The sequence below is a fragment of the Musca autumnalis genome, unplaced genomic scaffold, assembly GCF_047663935.1.
Source record: "Musca autumnalis isolate F117 unplaced genomic scaffold, ASM4766393v1 scaffold_2, whole genome shotgun sequence".
NCBI classification, from domain to species: Eukaryota; Metazoa; Arthropoda; class Insecta; order Diptera; family Muscidae; genus Musca; species Musca autumnalis.
This window is the reverse complement of record NW_027411755.1, coordinates 233320173-233338253: the sequence shown is the minus strand read 5'-3', so window position 1 is coordinate 233338253 and position 18081 is coordinate 233320173.

The window sequence follows — 18081 nt, the reverse complement described above, 5'->3', positions numbered from 1 at the left end:
ATAAATATTGAATAATTGGTTCGTTCCAAAAATTGTTTCAGGAAAAACATAAATACATTTTGAAAATCCTCTAAACTAGATCAAATTTGAATCAAAATGTAATTCATTGTTATTATACGTTTACGGTGAAAAGAATAATTTTATGGTAGCAAATTTTGAGGTTTCAAATTTCATGAGTAGACCCTATTACATTTTGAAAACTAAATTTACAAAAAAGTAAGAATGCAGCAGGTTGTCACTTCTACCTTGTATAAATATGCCTTGGGCCAGACTAAAATATTTGGAGAAATATCTAAAAATTCCATAATTTGTATACATTTCGCACCATATCTCCAAAACTGTTAAATTTTTCTTGATGTTTTCATTTGGAAACATATCCACGACAGACGATATTCTTAAAAATTAATCTTAGATCATCGAAATAGTGAAAATCTTGCTATAGCAGAGATAACGGCAATTCTTTGTGTTTGTAAAATTATGCGATAAACCATAACGTGGACCTATGTGATTATATTCTATTTTCAATTTTAAATATCCTACTCTGTAAATATTTAAAATTGTATCCTAAATATTATGAATTCTTTCTATTGAATTTATATGCTATGTATCAATATTTCATATAAAATTTTTTGGCTCATTATAAAGTACATGTAGAATAGAATATATGTCAAAATCTCCAGTCCATCGGACAAAAATTTACCGAGATATGAGCTTTTGAAGGGAAACATTTATTGTGTTTTGTATGTATCATAGAAACTAAAAACGTCTTTTCCTCGAAGAGACACTTTTGAAAGCGGTGTCCACTGTGGCTCGAAAACGGATGCTCCGGTCTTTATATGTTTTTGTGGGACTATTATACACATATAATACAAATCTCCAGCCAGCATCACAAGATACGCCCTTGAATGGAACCCCCAAGGAAGCAGAAGACGTGGCCGACCAAGAAATACCTGGCGCCGTACAACCATAGCAGATGTCGGTAGAATTAACATTTCATGGGAAGAAATAAAATCACTCTGTCATGATAAAGCAAATTACAACATTATTGTAGAAACCCTATGTTCCACATTGGAATAAATAAAGGAAAAAAATTATACACATAAAGCATGTGATTAACCTAGAGAGTCTTTAAAAAAACTGCTGACGGAGTCCAACAAAAATATCAATTTTTTTACAGTTTTTTATTTTTTCTGTTAAAATCTAAATTTCCATTTGAACTTTTCAACAGTTTTAAAAATTGATTTTTTTATTTCCGTTCCGATAATGTACAAAATTATTAGGTTCGTAATGATCCCACAAAAATATATGCTGATCGGTTTATTCTTTTTCAAACTACAGTGGGTACCGTAAACTGCTTTAGTAAAAACAGTGCTTTATAGGCGGGCAATTGTCAGAAAAATTTTTTCAACAAAAAAATTTAAAAAAAAAAAAAAAAATAGAACTTAACTCATGGTTTAATAGATTTCTTAAACAAATTCATGAACATGGATTCTTATAAGTGGCCATAACGCATTAAAATAGCTTTACGTGACGCTACACAACATTTTTTAATTTCATGATTTGTGGTCAACTTGCCCCCCCCCCCCGAAATGAAATGCTGCGTACGTCCCTGCCTGACACTATCTTATAGGCAATAAGAAGAAGACTTATGCCCCTATAGTTGGAGCATACGGTCTTATCTCCTTTCTTGTGGACGGGACACAGGATGCTCCACTCTTCGGGTACGCGTTATTCCTGCCACATGGTGCTAACTAGCTGATGCATACACTTTATCAGCGCGTCGCATCCGTTTTTAAACAACTCGGCTGGTAAGCCATAGGCTCCTGCTGCTTTATTATTCTTCAGCCGGTTGATTGCTGTTGTGGTATCATCGTCTTCGCTACTTTTGGATACCAGCAGATTGGAGAAATGTTCCTTCCATATGCTGAGGACGCTATCTGTATCTGTAACCAGATTACCTTGGTGGTCTCTACAGGAGGATGTGCCTGTACCAAAGCCATCTTTATCTTGCGGAAAAGACGTTTCTCTTCTCTCCTTTTCTCCCGATATCTCTCTCGTGCGCTACGCGTTGCTACTGATTGCAAAGTAGCTCTATATGCCGCATTTTTCTCTTAGGTAGCAGCACGACACTCCTGGTCATACTATGAATTCCTTTGTGGAAGTCTCTGGTATCCAAGTATGGATTTTGCGGCTGTTTGCATGGAGTGGGCAATATATTGCCATTGTGTTGTTATGTTATCGGGGCAAGGAGTGCTCTCATTAAGCAATTGGGCTAGTTGAGTGGAATATGCTGTGGCTATCTGTTGTATTTGCAGTCTATCGATGTCCAACATCCGCGTTGTGTCTGTTCGTGCTTTATTTGCAACGTTTAGACGGGTACGTACCTTTGCTGCAACAAGGTAGTGGTCCAAATCAATGTTTGCGCCTCGGAACGATCGTACATACAACACGCTCGATGAATGTCTTCCATCTATCACAACATGATCAATTTGATTACTTGTTCTTTGATCTGGAGACAGACAGGTACCCTTATGAATATCGATATGATTAAATCTGGTACTGTTAACTACCATGTTTTTTGCAGCTGCAAAGCCTATCAGCCTCATACCAATGTCAGATATTTCACTGTGGAGACTGAAATTCTCGACTTTTGGGCCAAAGATATTCTCCTTTCCAATTTTGGCATTAAAATCGCCTAGAATAATTTTAATGTCATGGGCAGGGCAACGATCATATGTTTCTTCAAAGCGATCGTAAAATATATCATTGGTCTGTTCGTCCTTTTCTTCAGTGGGAGCATAAGCGCAAATTAAGCACATGTTGAAGAATTTAGCTTTTATTCGAATTGCAGCAAGTCTTTCATTCACTGGGGTGAAGCTGGATACCAGATGTTTTCGTCTCCGACTAACCAAACTCATGCTTTACGTCATGGCAGCTATAATACAGTGCGTCACCTTTAGGTGTTGTTGTGACGCCTTTCCCAATCCATCGTATTTCCTGTATGGCAGAAATATCAGCCTTGTACTTTTCTGCCAATGCGAAGACTGCACATTTTCTATAAAAAGTGCGAACATTCCAGGTACAGATTCACAGATCATGGTCCTTAAAACGTTTGCGGGATTCGTCAACTTTAGAGCGGTTCGTTTTTTCATAGTAGGCTGTTTTTTTCTAGGGGAGGGTTACTAACCCGACGCCCAAACCCAAGTTTTTACCGACTTTGTATACCCCCCATAAAACGGTACCTCCCGATTTTCGGTATTTTAAAGGTTGTGACCTCATTATCGCACTGAAATTTCGTATTTTGTCATCATTGGAGGCATACAACTTTCCGCCTGAAATATGTCTTTCGTAAACCCCCAAAGGAGCGTACCTGCCGATACCACCGAAATGGCTGAAATGGAGTATTTAGTCTTCATTGGGGGTACAAAACATTTTGAGTGAAATTTGCATTTATAGGTCCACGTCTATATATAGATCCCATAGAACGGTCCGTCCCGATTTTCGATATTTTGAAGGTTTCAGAGTTATTATCACACCGAAATGGATGGATTTTGGAATTTAGTCTTCCATATGGCTATAAAATAGTCCCGATAAGAATTATCAGTGTAGGCTCACGTCTTCATATAGATCCCACTGAAATGTACCTCCCGATTTTCGGTATTTAACACTTAAATGCCGTAACAGACAATAATAAATTTTCACTTTACTAAACAAGAATATATTGAAAAGTTAAGTAAAGTAAGTGATGGATCAATGACTTATCTGCATAAAACAAAAATTCAATTTTTCCAAATACCAAAAATTGGATATTTACTCATTGTGTGGTGCTCCTCAAAGCCATGTAAAATCCACCTTTATTCCTGGAATTCCTCCACAAGGTGAACAAAACCTGCACAATTACTTTATCTTCGTTTCACCCTATTGAAGTTTTTTACTTCTCCAAACATCTCCAAATACTCACCTATTTAATATCCCATGACCAAATAATAAAACCCTTTTTTTATAATTTAAAATTATATTTATTTATTATTTCATTTCTTTTGTTTCTGTTGAGTTTAGCATATAGTTTTAATTTTTTTATTTTTCTTGATTTTTTTAGAGTTTTGAACATAGTTATTTTTTAAAAAAAATTCCATCGGTTTTTGATTTATATTAATAATAATAATACTTAAATGTTAACATTAACGAAAATGATGTCAACTAGTTGATGTTTTGTATTTAATATTACACGTTATTATAACTGTTTTTTTTTTTTGGAATTAAAACTATTTTTATTTTAATATTAAATATAGTATGTCGATTAATTCGTTTATTATTTATATATACTGTTAAGTTAAATTTATACTTAAATTTAATAATCTACAGACAATAATTGTACCTATAAATAAGTAATTTTTTTTTATTATAGTTTATTTGTATGGAATTTCTATATCTTTTATATTTTTGAGATTTTATTTTTTTTCAATGTTAAACAATACATTTTGTGAGAAAGTCTAATAAATGCAGTTTGATTTCTTGGTTTAATGCTATTGTATTGTTATTGTTGTTTGCTTGTTTTTTTCTTGGTTTTGTTATTATATTTTGTTTGTTTAGTTAGTATCTGATTTTGATGAGTTATCAATATTAAATGTGTTTCATTCATTCATTGTTCATTGTTATCCTTTCTTAACAACATTTACTGTGTATTTTGTGTTTTTTTGTTATAAGATTTTGATTATTCCATTTCGAATGTAGTTTTGTAATGATATCTAACAATAGGTTTTTATTTAGTTTATTTCTATTATAAATGATTTTTGAAATCAATATACAATTATATAAATTTTTAAATATTTTATATTTATGTCTCTCCATATATATACACTTACAAACTGACACCTTTATTATATTTACATCAACTTTTGTTTCGGTTTCATGTCAACTGGGCAAGGAAGGAAGAATCAGAGGAGATTTTATTTTTGTTCTCATTTACATTTGTAATGATGCATTTATGTGTGTGTGTGTGCGTATGGATGTGTGTGGCTTTTGTTGGTTTTGTAAATAAGTACAGAATTTCTTTCATTAACTTTTGTGTTACATTTTACAATTGTAATTATTATGTTTTCGTTGTTGTTCTTCTTCTTGATTTATGCCAACACCAATTTTTTTGTTAATCAACAAAAACACATTTACATACATCACTCCAACAAACAATTCAGTACGCATAAAATGTGTTTTCTGAAAATAAGTAGAAGCCAGCAAAAATATTTAAAATTTAAATGAAAACATTTAATAAGATTTGGCCAGGTTTCATGTCACTTGAAATTTAATAATTGTTAAGAATTACTTTTGAGGGACTACCAACTAATGGGGATTTTTAAGAATATTTTCTGAGATGCCATCACAACAACATCGTGGATTTTTAAGAATATTTTTTGAGGAAATATCCGACACTACAAGCGTGGATTTTAAATAATTTTTTTGAGGATATTTCCGACTCAACAAGCCTGAATTTTTAAGAATATTTTTTGAGGATATTTCCGACACTACAAGCGTGGATTTTAAAGAATATTTTTTGAGGATATTTCCGACACTACAAGCGTGGATTTTAAATAATTTTTTTTGGATGGATTTTTAATGGATTTTTAAGAATATTTTTTGAGGAAATATCCGACTCCATAAGCGTGGATTTTTAGGAATATTTTTTGAGGAAATATCCGACTTCATAAGCGTGGATTTTTAAGAATAGTTTTTGAGAAAATATCCGACTCCATAAGCGTGGATTTTTAAGAATATTTTTTGAGGAAATATCCGACTCCATAAGCGTTTATTTTTTAAGAATATTTTTTTGAGGAAATATCCGACTCCATAAGCGTGGATTTTTAAGAATATTTTTTAAGGAAATATCCGACTCCATAAGCGTGGATTTTTAAGAATATTTTTTGAGGAAATATCCGACTCCATAAGCGTGGATTTTTAAGAATATTTTTTGAGGAAATATCCGACTCCATAAGCGTGGATTTTTAGGAATATTTTTTGAGGAAATATCCGACTTCATAAGCGTGGATTTTTAAGAATAGTTTTTGAGAAAATATCCGACTCCATAAGCGTGGATTTTTAAGAATATTTTTTGAGGAAATATCCGACTCCATAAGCGTTTATTTTTTAAGAATATTTTTTTGAGGAAATATCCGACTCCATAAGCGTGGATTTTTAAGAATATTTTTTAAGGAAATATCCGACTCCATAAGCGTGGATTTTTAAGAATATTTTTTGAGGAAATATCCGACTCCATAAGCGTGGATTTTTAAGAATATTTTTTGAGGAAATATCCGACTCCATAAGCGTGGATTTTTAAGAATATTTTTTGAGGAAATATCCGACTCCATAAGCGTGGATTTTTAAGAATATTTTTTGAGGAAATATCCGACTCCATAAGCGTGGATTTTTAAGAATATTTTTTGAGGAAATATCCGATTCCATAAGCGTGGATTTTTAAGAATATTTTTTGAGGAAATATCCGACTCCATAAGCGTGGATTTTTAAGAATATCTTTTGAGGAAATATCCGACACCTTAAGCGTGGATTTTTAAGAATATTTTTTGAGGAAATATCCGACTCCATAAGCGTGGATTTTTAAGAATATCTTTTGAGGAAATATCCGACTCCATAAGCGTGTATTTTTAAGAATATTTTTTGAGGAAATATCCGACTCCATAAGCGTGGATTTTTAAGAATATTTTTTGAGGAAATATCCGACTCCATAAGCGTGGATTTTAAGAATATTTTTTGAGGAAATATCCGACTCCATAAACGTGGATTGTTAAGAATATTTTTTGAGGAAATATCCGACTCCATAAACGTGGATTGTTAAGAATATTTTTTGAGGAAATATCCGACTCCATAAACGTGGATTGTTAAGAATATTTTTTGAGGAAATATCCGAATCAATAAGCGTGGATTTTTAATAATATTTCTTCATTAAATATCCGACTCCATAAGCGTGGATTTTTAAGAATATTTCTTCATTAAATATCCGACTCCATAAGCGCAGATTTTTAAGAATATTTCTTCATTAAATATCCGACTCCATAACCGTGGATTTTGAAGAATATTTTTTGAGGAAATATCCGACTCCATAACTGTGGATTTTTAAGAATATTTTTTGAGGAAATATTCGACTCCATAAGCGTGGATTTTTAAGAATATTTTTTGAGGAAATATCCGACTCCATAAGCGTGGATTTTTAAGAATATTTTTTGAGGAAATATCCGACTCCATAAGCGTGGATTTTTAAGAATATTTTTTGAGGAAATATCCGACTCCATAAGCGTGGATTTTTAAGAATATTTTTTGAGGAAATATCCGACTCCATAAGCGTGGATTTTTAAGAATATTTTTTGAGGAAATATCCGACTCCATAAGCGTGGATTTTTAAGAATATTTTTTTATGGAAATATCCGACTCCATAAACGTGGACTGTTAAGAATATTTTTTGAGGAAATATCCGACTCCATAAGCGTGGATTTTTAAGAATATTTTTTAAGGAAATATCCGACTCCATAAGCGTGGATTTTTTAGAATATTTTTTGAGGAAATATCCGACTCCATAAGCGTGGATTTTTAAGAATATTTTTTGAGGAAATATCCGACTCCATAAACGTGGATTGTTAAGAATATTTTTTGAGGAAATATCCGACTCCATAAACGTGGATTGTTAAGAATATTTTTTGAGGAAATATCCGAATCAATAAGCGTGGATTTTTAAGAATATTTCTTCATTAAATATCCGACTCCATAAGCGTGGATTTTTAAGAATATTTTTTGAGGAAATATCCGACTCCATAAGCGTGGATTTTTAATATTTATTTTTTGAGAAAATATCCGACACTACAAGCGTGGATTTTTAAGAATATTTTTGAGGAAATATCCGACTCCATAAGCGTGGATTTTTAAGAAAATTTTTTGAGGAATTATCCGACTCCATAAACGTGGATTTTTAAGAATATTGCTTGAGGAAATATCCGACTCCATAAGCGTGGATTTTTAAGAATATTTTTTTATGGAAATATCCGACTCCATAAACGTGGACTGTTAAGAATATTTTTGAGGTAATATCCGACTCCATAAGCGTGGATTTTTAAGAATATTTTTTGAGGAAATATCCGACTCCATAAGCGTGGATTTTTAAGAATATTTTTTGAGGAAATGTCCGACTCCATAAGCGTGGATTTTTAAGAATATTTTTTGAGGAAATATCCGACTCCATAAGCGTGGATTTTTAAGAATATTTTTTGAGGAAATATCCGACTCCATAAGCGTGGATTTTTAAGAATATTTTTTGAGGAAATTTCCGATTCCATAAGCGTGGATTTTTAAGAATATTTTTTGAGGAAATATCCGACTCCATAAGCGTGGATTTTTAAGAATATCTTTTGAGGAAATATCCGACTCCATAAGCGTGGATTTTTAAGAATATTTTTTGAGGAAATATCCGACTCCATAAGCGTGTATTTTTAAGAATATTTTTTGAGGAAATATCCGACTCCATAAACGTGGATTGTTAAGAATATTTTTTGAGGAAATATCCGACTCCATAAGCGTGGATTTTTAAGAATATTTTTTGAGGAAATATCCGACTCCATAAGCGTGGATTTTTAAGAATATTTTTTGAGGAAATATCCGACTCCATAAGCGTGGATTTTTAAGAATATTTTTTGAGGAAATATCCGACTCCATAAGCGTGGATTTTTAAGAATATTTTTTGAGGAAATATCCGACTCCATAAGCGTGGATTTTTAAGAATATTTTTTGAGGAAATATCCGACTCCATAAGCGTGGATTTTTAAGAATATTTTTTGAGGAAATATCCGACTCCATAAGCGTGGATTTTTAAGAATATTTTTTGAGGAAATATCCGACTCCATAAGCGTGGATTTTTAAGAATATTTTTTGAGGAAATATCCGACTCCATAAGCGTGGATTTTTAAGAATATTTTTTGAGGAAATATCCGACTCCATAAGCGTGGATTTTTAAGAATATTTTTTGAGGAAATATCCGACTCCATAAGCGTGGATTTTTAAGAATATTTTTTGAGGAAATATCCGACTCCATAAGCGTGGATTTTTAAGAATATTTTTTGAGGAAATATCCGACTCCATAAGCGTGGATTTTTAAGAATATTTTTTGAGGAAATATCCGACTCCATAAGCGTGGATTTTTAAGAATATTTTTTGAGGAAATATCCGACTCCATAAGCGTGGATTTTTAAGAATATTTTTTGAGGAAATATCCGACTCCATAAGCGTGGATTTTTAAGAATATTTTTTGAGGAAATATCCGACTCCATAAGCGTGGATTTTTAAGAATATTTTTTGAGGAAATATCCGACTCCATAAGCGTGGATTTTTAAGAATATTTTTTGAGGAAATATCCGACTCCATAAGCGTGGATTTTTAAGAATATTTTTTGAGGAAATATCCGACTCCATAAGCGTGGATTTTTAAGAATATTTTTTGAGGAAATATCCGACTCCATAAGCGTGGATTTTTAAGAATATTTTTTGAGGAAATATCCGACTCCATAAGCGTGGATTTTTAAGAATATTTTTTGAGGAAATATCCGACTCCATAAGCGTGTATTTTTAAGAATATTTTTTGAGGAAATATCCGACTCCATAAGCGTGGATTTTTAAGAATATTTTTTGAGGAAATATCCGACTCCATAAGCGTGGATTTTTAAGAATATTTTTTGAGGAAATATCCGACTCCATAAGCGTGGATTTTTAAGAATATTTTTTGAGGAAATATCCGACTCCATAAACGTGGATTGTTAAGAATATTTTTTGAGGAAATATCCGACTCCATAAACGTGGATTGTTAAGAATATTTTTTGAGGAAATATCCGAATCAATAAGCGTGGATTTTTAATAATATTTCTTCATTAAATATCCGACTCCATAAGCGTGGATTTTTAAGAATATTTCTTCATTAAATATCCGACTCCATAAGCGCAGATTTTTAAGAATATTTCTTCATTAAATATCCGACTCCATAAGCGTGGATTTTTAAGAATATTTCTTCATTAAATATCCGACTCCATAACCGTGGATTTTGAAGAATATTTTTTGAGGAAATATCCGACTCCATAACTGTGGATTTTTAAGAATATTTTTTGAGGAAATATTCGACTCCATAAGCGTGGATTTTTAAGAATATTTTTTGAGGAAATATCCGACTCCATAAGCGTGGATTTTTAAGAATATTTTTTGAGGAAATATCCGACTCCATAAGCGTGGATTTTTAAGAATATTTTTTGAGGAAATATCCGACTCCATAAGCGTGGATTTTTAAGAATATTTTTTGAGGAAATATCCGACTCCATAAGCGTGGATTTTTAAGAATATTTTTTTATGGAAATATCCGACTCCATAAACGTGGACTGTTAAGAATATTTTTTGAGGAAATATCCGACTCCATAAGCGTGGATTTTTAAGAATATTTTTTGAGGAAATATCCGACTCCATAAGCGTGGATTTTTAAGAATATTTTTTGAGGAAATATCCGACTCCATAAACGTGGATTGTTAAGAATATTTTTTGAGGAAATATCCGACTCCATAAACGTGGATTGTTAAGAATATTTTTTGAGGAAATATCCGAATCAATAAGCGTGGATTTTTAATAATATTTCTTCATTAAATATCCGACTCCATAAGCGTGGATTTTTAAGAATATTTCTTCATTAAATATCCGACTCCATAAGCGCAGGTTTTTAAGAATATTTCTTCATTAAATATCCGACTCCATAAGCGTGGATTTTTAAGAATATTTCTTCATTAAATATCCGACTCCATAACCGTGGATTTTGAAGAATATTTTTTGAGGAAATATCCGACTCCATAACTGTGGATTTTTAAGAATATTTTTTGAGGAAATATTCGACTCCATAAGCGTGGATTTTTAAGAATATTTTTTGAGGAAATTCCGACTCCATAAGCGTGGATTTTTAAGAATATTTTTTGAGGAAATATCCGACTCCATAAGCGTGGATTTTTAAGAATATTTTTTGAGGAAATATCCGACTCCATAAGCGTGGATTTTTAAGAATATTTTTTGAGGAAATATCCGACTCCATAAGCGTGGATTTTTAAGAATATTTTTTTATGGAAATATCCGACTCCATAAACGTGGACTGTTAAGAATATTTTTTGAGGAAATATCCGACTCCATAAGCGTGGATTTTTAAGAATACTTTTTAAGGAAATATCCGACTCCATAAGCGTGGATTTTTTAGAATATTTTTTGAGGAAATATCCGACTCCATAAGCGTGGATTTTTAAGAATATTTTTTATGGAAATATCCGACTCCATAAACGTGGACTGTTAAGAATATTTTTTGAGGAAATATCCGACTCCATAAGCGTGGATTTTTAAGAATATTTTTTTATGGAAATATCCGACTCCATAAACGTGGACTGTTAAGAATATTTTTTGAGGAAATATCCGACTCCATAAGCGTGGATTTTTAAGAATACTTTTTAAGGAAATATCCGACTCCATAAGCGTGGATTTTTTAGAATATTTTTTGAGGAAATATCCGACTCCATAAGCGTGGATTTTTAAGAATATTTTTTGAGGAAATATCCGACTCCATAAACGTGGATTGTTAAGAATATTTTTTGAGGAAATATCCGAATCAATAAGCGTGGATTTTTAAGAATATTTCTTCATTAAATATCCGACTCCATAAGCGTGGATTTTTAAGAATATTTCTTCATTAAATATCCGACTCCATAAGCGTGGATTTTTAAGAATATTTCTTCATTAAATATCCGACTCCATAAGCGTGGATTTTTAAGAATATTTCTTCATTAAATATCCGACTCCATAACCGTGGATTTTGAAGAATATTTTTTGAGGAAATATCCGACTCCTTAAGCGTGGATTTTTAAGATTATTTTTTGAGGAATTATCCGACTCCTTAAGCGTGGATTTTTAAGAATATTTTTTGAGGAAATATCCGACTTCTTAAGCGTGGATTTTTAAGAATATTTTTTGAGAAAATATCCGACTTCTTAAGCGTGGATTTTTAAGAATATTTTTTGAGAAAATATCCGACTCCATAAGCGGATTTTTATGAATAGCGTGGATTTTTAAGAATATTTTTTGAGAAAATATCCGACTCCATAAGCGGATTTTTATGAATAGCGTGGATTTTTAAGAATATTTTTTTAGAAAATATCCGACACTACAAGCGTGGATTTTTAAGAATATTTTTGAGGAAATATCCGACTCCATAAGCGTGGATTTTTAAGAATATTTTTTGAGGAATTATCCGACTCCATAAACGTTAATTTTTAAGAATATTTCTTGAGGAAATATCCGACTACATAAGCGTGGATTTTTAAGAATATTTTTTGAGGAAATATCCGACTCCATAAACGTGGATTTTTAAGAATATTTTTTGAGGAAATATCCAACTCCATAAGCGTGGATTTTTATGAATATTTTTTGAGGAAATATCCGACTCTATAAGCGTGGATTTTTAAGAATATTTTTTGAGGAAATATCCGACTCCATAAGCGTGGATTTTTAAGAACATTTTTTGAGGAAATATCTGACACTACAAGCGTGGATTTTAAAGAATATTTTTTGAGAAATATCCAACTCCATAAGCGTGGATTTTTAAGAATATTTTTTGAGGAATTATCCGACTCCATAAACGTGGATTTTTAAGAATATTTCTTGAGGAAATATCCGACTCCATAAACGTGGATTTTTAAGAATATTTTTTGAGGAAATATCCAACTCCATAAACGTGGATTTTTAAGAATATTTTTTGAGAAAATATCCGACTCCATAAGCGGATTTTTATGAATAGCGTGGATTTTTAAGAATATTTTTTGAGGAAATATCCGACTCCATAATCGTGGATTTTTAAGAATATTTTTTGAGGAAATATCCAACTCCATAAGCGTGGATTTTTAAGAATATTTTTTGAGGAAATATCCGACTCCATAAGCGTGGATTTTTAAGAATATTTTTTGAGGAAATATCCGACTCCATAAACGTGGATTTTAAGAATATTTTTTGAGGAAATATCCAACTCCATAAGCGTGGATTTTTAAGAATATTTTTTGAGGAAATATCCGACTCTATAAGCGTGGATTTTTAAGAATATTTTTTGAGGAAATATCCGACTCCATAAGCGTGGATTTTTAAGAACATTTTTTGAGGAAATATCTGACACTACAAGCGTGGATTTTAAAGAATATTTTTTGAGAAATATCCGACACTACAAGCGTGGATTTTAAAGAATATTTTTTGAGGAAATATCCGACACTACAAGCGTGGATTTTAAAGAATATTTTTTGAGGAAATATCCGACACTACAAGCGTGGATTTTAAAAAATATTTTTTGAGGAAATATCCGACACTACAAGCGTGGATTTTAAAGAATATTTTTTGAGGAAATATCCGACACTACAAGCGTGGATTTTAAAGAATATTTTTTGAGGAAATATCCGACACTACAAGCGTGGATTTTAAAAAATATTTTTTGAGGAAATATCCGACACTACAAGCGTGGATTTTAAAGAATATTTTTTGAGGAAATATCCGACACTACAAGCGTGGATTTTAAAAAAATATTTTTTGAGGAAATATCCGACACTACAAGCGTGGATTTTAAAAAATATTTTTTGAGGAAATATCCGACACTACAAGCGTGGATTTTTTAAAGTATTTTTTGAGGGAATATCCTACTCTACAAGCTTGGATTTTAAGAATATTTTTTGGGGAAATATCATACTCTACATGCGTGGATTTTTAAAGAATATTTTTGGAGGAAATATCCGACTCCATAAGCGCGGATTTTAAAGAATATTTGTTGACGAAATATCCGACTCCATAAGCGCGGATTTTAGAGAATATTTGTTGACGAAATATCCGACCTACAATCGTAGATTTTTAAGAATATTTATATTGGAGCGTGGATTTTTAAGAATATTTTTTGAGGAAACATCTGACACAACAAGTGTGGATTTTTTTAGAATAGTTTTTGAGGAAACATCCGGCACTACGAAAGTGGATTTTTAAGATTTTAAGAATATTTTTTGAGGAAATATCCGCGTGGATTTTTAAGAATATTTTTTGAGGAAATATCCGACTCCATAAGCGTGGATTTTTAAGAATATTTTTTGAGGAAATATCCGACTCCATAAGCGTGGATTTTTAAGAATATTTTTTGAGGAAATATCCGACTCCATAAGCGTGGATTTTTAAGAATATTTTTTGAGGAAATATCCGACTCCATAAGCGTGGATTTTTAAGAATATTTTTTGAGGAAATATCCGACTCCATAAGCGTGGATTTTTAAGAATATTTTTTGAGGAAATATCCGACTCCATAAGCGTGGATTTTTAAGAATATTTTTTGAGGAAATATCCGACTCCATAAGCGTGGATTTTTAAGAATATTTTTTGAGGAAATATCCGACTCCATAAGCGTGGATTTTTAAGAATATTTTTTGAGGAAATATCCGACTCCATAAGCGTGGATTTTTAAGAATATTTTTTGAGGAAATATCCATAAGCGTGGATTTTTAAGAATATTTTTTGAGGAAATATCCGACTCCATAAGCGTGGATTTTTAAGAATATTTTTTGAGGAAATATCCATAAGCGTGGATTTTTAAGAATATTTTTTGAGGAAATATCCGACTCCATAAGCGTGGATTTTTAAGAATATTTTTTGAGGAAATATCCGACTCCATAAGCGTGGATTTTTAAGAATATTTTTTGAGGAAATATCCGACTCCATAAGCGTGGATTTTTAAGAATATTTTTTGAGGAAATATCCGACTCCATAAGCGTGGATTTTTAAGAATATTTTTTGAGGAAATATCCGACTCCATAAGCGTGGATTTTTAAGAATATTTTTTGAGGAAATATCCGACTCCATAAGCGTGGATTTTTAAGAATATTTTTTGAGGAAATATCCGACTCCATAAGCGTGGATTTTTAAGAATATTTTTTGAGGAAATATCCGACTCCATAAGCGTGGATTTTTAAGAATATTTTTTGAGGAAATATCCGACTCCATAAGCGTGGATTTTTAAGAATATTTTTTGAGGAAATATCCGACTCCATAAGCGTGGATTTTTAAGAATATTTTTTGAGGAAATATCCGACTCCATAAGCGTGGATTTTTAAGAATATTTTTTGAGGAAATATCCGACTCCATAAGCGTGGATTTTTAAGAATATTTTTTGAGGAAATATCCGACTCCATAAGCGTGGATTTTTAAGAATATTTTTTGAGGAAATATCCGACTCCATAAGCGTGGATTTTTAAGAATATTTTTTGAGGAAATATCCGACTCCATAAGCGTGGATTTTTAAGAATATTTTTTGAGGAAATATCCGACTCCATAAGCGTGGATTTTTAAGAATATTTTTTGAGGAAATATCCGACTCCATAAGCGTGGATTTTTAAGAATATTTTTTGAGGAAATATCCGACTCCATAAGCGTGGATTTTTAAGAATATTTTTTGAGGAAATATCCGACTCCATAAGCGTGGATTTTTAAGAATATTTTTTGAGGAAATATCCGACTCCATAAGCGTGGATTTTTAAGAATATTTTTTGAGGAAATATCCGACTCCATAAGCGTGGCTTTTTAAGAATATTTTTTGAGGAAATATCCGACTCCATAAGCGTTTATTTTTAAGAATATTTTTTGAGGAAATATCCGACTCCATAAGCGTGGATTTTTAAGAATATTTTTTGAGGAAATATCCGACTCCATAAGCGTGGATTTTTAAGAATATTTTTTGAGGAAATATCCGACTCCATAAGCGTGGATTTTTAAGAATATTTTTTGAGGAAATATCCGACTCCATAAGCGTGGATTTTTAAGAATATTTTTTGAGGAAATATCCGACTCCATAAGCGTGGATTTTTAAGAATATTTTTTGAGGAAATATCCGACTCCATAAGCGTGGATTTTTAAGAATATTTTTTGAGGAAATATCCGACTCCATACGCGTGGATTTTTAAGAATATTTTTTGAGGAAATATCCGACTCCTTAAGCGTGGATTTTTAGGAATATTTTTGGGGAAATATCCGACTCCTTAAGCGTGGATTTTTAAGAATATTTTTTGAGGAAATATCCGACTTCTTAAGCGTGGATTTTTAAGAATATTTTTTGAGGAAATATCCGACTCCTTAAGCGTGGATTTTTAAGAATATTTTTTGAGGAAACATCCGACTCCATAAGCGTGGATTTTTAAGAATATTTATTGAGGAAATATCCGACTCCATAAGCGTGGATTTTTAAGAATATTTTTTGAGGAAATATCCGACTCCATAAGCGTGGATTTTTAAGAATATTTTTTGAGGAAATATCCGACTCCATAAGCGTGGATTTTTAAGAATATTTTTTGAGGAAATATCCGACTCCATAAGCGTGGATTTTTAAGAATATTTTTTGTGGAAACATCCGAGACTACAAGCGTGGATTTTTAGGAATATTTGTTGAGAAAACATCCGAGACTACAAGCGTGGATTTTTAAGAATATTTTTGGAGGAAATATCCGACTCTGCAAGCATGAATTTTTAAGAATATTTTTGAGGAAATATCCGACTCCATAAGCGTGGATTTTTAAGAATATTTTTTGAGGAAATATCCGACTCCATAAGCGTGGATTTTTAAGAATATTTTTTGAGGAAATATCCGAATCCATAAACGTGGATTTTTAAGAATATTTTTTGAGGAAATATCCGACTCCATAAACGTGGATTTTTAAGAATATTTTTTGAGGAAATATCCGACTCCATAAGCGTGGATTTTTAAGAATATTTTTTGAGGAAATATCCGACTCCATAAGCGTGGATTTTTAAGAATATTTTTTGAGGAAATATCCGACTCATTAAGCGTGGATTTTTAAGAATATTTTTTGAGGAAATATCCGACTCATTAAGCGTGGATTTTTAAGAATATTTTTTGAGGAAATATCCGACTCATTAAGCGTGGATTTTTAAGAATATTTTTTGAGGAAATATCCGATTCCATAAGCGTGGATTATTAAGAATATTTTTTGAGGACATATCCGACTCCTTAAGCGTGGATTTTTAAGAATATTTTTTGAGGAAATATCCGACTCCTTAAGCGTGGATTTTTAAGAATATTTTTTGAGGAAATATCCGACTCCTTAAGCGTGGATTTTTAAGAATATTTTTTGAGGAAATATCAGACTCCTTAAGCGTGGATTTTTAAGAATATTTTTTGGGGAAATATCCGACTCCTTAAGCGTGGATTTTTAAGAATATTTTTTGAGGAAATATCCGACTCCTTAAGCGTGGATTTTTAAGAATATTTTTTGAGGAAATATCCGACTCCTTAAGCGTGGATTTTTAAGAATATTTTTTGGGGAAATATCAGACTCCTTAAGCGTGGATTTTTAAGAATATTTTTTGGGGAAATATCCGACTCCTTAAGCGTGGATTTTTAAGAATATTTTTTGAGGAAATATCCGACTCCTTAAGCGTGGATTTTTAAGAATATTTTTTGAGGAAATATCCGACTCCTTAAGCGTGGATTTTTAAGAATATTTTTTGACAGACCCTACAAGCGTAGAATTTTAATAATATTTTTTGAGGAATCAACAGACCCACCAAGGGTAGAAATTTCGGAATCTTCTTCAGATATAAATTGATTGCACTATTTTCCATACCTCTTGATTATCTGTTGTAATGAATTGATACATTTTTTTTTAATCTTCCAATTTTTATAGCACATCAATAAGAACTAGTCAAGCTGTTCGTCTAATTAGTTCCCATGGCAATATGTATATTAAAACAAATAATATATTCCTAACAGCTTATCCTCAGAGCCATTGGATTACCATTGCCTTAGGATATAACCGTCATACATCTTAAATCATGAGTGGCCCTTATATTGTTCTGCTCTACTTAATATTGCATCTCATCCACTCCAATGTATAATGAATTTAATTAATTATGCATTTTTAATAATCATACGCCACGTTGACCATTAGTTTACCTTTGGCTTAACATGATGGATGGCAAACTGACCAGCTAAT